This window comes from Crocuta crocuta, unplaced genomic scaffold, assembly GCF_008692635.1.
Source record: "Crocuta crocuta isolate KB4526 unplaced genomic scaffold, BGI_CrCroc_1.0 scaffold241, whole genome shotgun sequence".
In the NCBI taxonomy this organism is placed as follows: domain Eukaryota; kingdom Metazoa; phylum Chordata; class Mammalia; order Carnivora; family Hyaenidae; genus Crocuta; species Crocuta crocuta.
The window spans coordinates 2,254,063-2,256,571 of NW_027527807.1; positions in this window are offsets into that span (position 1 = coordinate 2,254,063).

Consider the following 2,509-nt stretch of genomic DNA (forward strand, 5'->3'; position numbering starts at 1 on the left):
CATGTGATTCTCCTTCTTCCAAAACACATTACAGTCTCACTTCTTAATTATAATTGCGTTTCGGAGAAATACTGAGAAGGAAAAATCAGCAACAATGAAGGCTAATTTTGGCATGGACAAAGGATTTTTAAAAGATCTTTGAAGATATCCTACGGCGAACCTTAGGAACAGATCCTGAGGCAATGATTTTACTTATTTGTCCAAGGCCCTCCCCCTCCCCCCTGGCTTTAGTTGCGGGGGGCCATGCTGCAAATACAATCCTAAACTAATGCTTTCTAATTTTCATTAGTGATTAATCTAAGCCACAGTATCTTGAAGGTGTGCTGCAAATGCACAGAAATCAATTCTAAAGGTTTTGGCATGCTGTTTCCTGCGGGACGACGGTAGATTCTGCAGATGTTGGTTTCTGCTTTCCCGGTGACATCATCCCTTGAAAAGTGGTTTGCTCAGGGGCACACATCGCCGACCGCGGGAAGTTGTCTCTCCCTGTAGGAGTCTGAACACATCTTGGTCGTTATGGCTTCCAATTGTTGATCCAGGCCTGCCAGGCACTCGGAAGGGATCTCGTTCCAAATGAATTTCGACTTTCTGTTAAGCATATAGACTAGATTTAGATGTTCCTGGGTCCTTCTGATTTCCTACTTGAATTTCTCTCTGGTGTTCATCTATGAACATCACGGGATGATAGGATGTTTTAAATGGCAGCCCCAGTTTGCCTTCGGCGGTTTCTTTTCCTCCCTCTCTCCCTCCCCTTCCTTGCTCTGCCCTACACACTTAAACATCCATCCACAAGGCAGAAGAGGAATTCAGTGAACTTAGAGTATATTGACACTATCCTCGATCTAGAATATATACACAACATCCGTAAACTATTCTATATACATGTATATATATACATATATGTATGTATCCACAATCACTTTATGTATTTATTGAGGAGTAATTGACATGCAATATTGTATTCGTTACAGGTACATGCTTACATCACTCTTGCTTCCTTTCTGACCCTTTTCAAAATGCCAGGTATATTTTGATGGGCTTGTAATCACTGGGCACATGATGTTCCCCGTTCTTTTCCTAATTAACATTATTTCGTGCAGACATTTCCACACATCGAAGCAAACCACCTGCTCGATGGTCTAATGGCCAGTCTCTTTCCTGTTGGGCGTTTGGGTTGTTTCCAATTTTCCCCTCTTAGAAATGGCTTTGCCATAAATATTCTTATAAAGTTAGGCTTTGTCCTTTGGATTCTTTCCTTGAGATACANAGGTCAAATGGTAGGCATGGATTTTGAGTTCCTGTATATACCTCTGTACCAGTCAGCGGCTCCTGTCTGAATCTTCCACCTACGCGGCCACTCAGTAAATAGTTCTAGTTGAGTCAGTCTGTTCTCATGCTTTTCATAAGTGAAACATTGTTATTGACGGTTTTAGAGCTTTCGAAACTGTGATGTTTGAACTTCTGTATCCAGAAATAAAAATAGGAATTTGTGAGTGCTAGAGAGATGACCAGATTATTTGAGGGAAAAAAAAAACCCACATTAAATACTCATTTGAAATGAAGGATTTCATTTGCACCCCGTGGCTAGCCAGTGCGAGTCAGCCAATAGGCTATGGTCATCGCACAAGGGATTGAACTCAATCAGAGCCCCCTGAGCTGCCAGCCTCCTGTGTTCTCGCCTGGGACCTGCTGATTTCATTTTTCTTTTTCTCTTTTGGGTGAGAAATGAACTTTTACTGTGTTAAGCTTGGTTTCAGGGGTACTCATGTGTTCATTTATTCTATATAAGCATTTGTTGACTGATCCCCATTCGCCGAGGATTGTGCCAGGTGCCATGTCAGGTGACACATGGTTGGTTAAAGGCTTCTGGGGGCCATACAAGTGGCTGGGCTGCACCTTTGGGCACAGCTGGCCAAGTGCTGGCAAGCACGGCCTTCATCCCAAACAGTGCATCCAAACAGTGCACAAAATGTTTAAACTGCCGACACAATTATTTACACGCTGAGCTCCATACCTTCGCAGGGGCTCAAGCTGTCAGTATAATATATCTCATTACCACCAGCACTGGGCATGGAAAGGATTATTTTTCAAGGCTGTGAGTGCAAAACATCAATTAGTCATAAGAGAGAACAGTTAGCTGGCATGCGTTCGAGATTTTGCACCTTTGGGAGGGAGGGGAAATGCATTCGCTTAATCTTTTATAGCCGAATCAAATGAAAAAAGGAGACAACAAAACCCCTCCATTTAGGATGGTTGGTTCTTTAATCAGCTTCTCAATTAACTGCAGATGCACGTGGTGAGCAGGCAACAGAGGCAGCCCGGGAAGGTGGCCTTTTCAATATGGCTACAATATTCACGAGGAGCACTGCCGCACTTAGGCAGGAGGTTACAGGAATCAATATTCGCTTTCTCAGCCTCAGTCCGGGGGCTGCAGCTGCCCTGGAAAAACTACCTCTCCTCATGTCACTTTTGATTTCTTCCCACGAACCAGAGAAAAGGCCAGATTGGA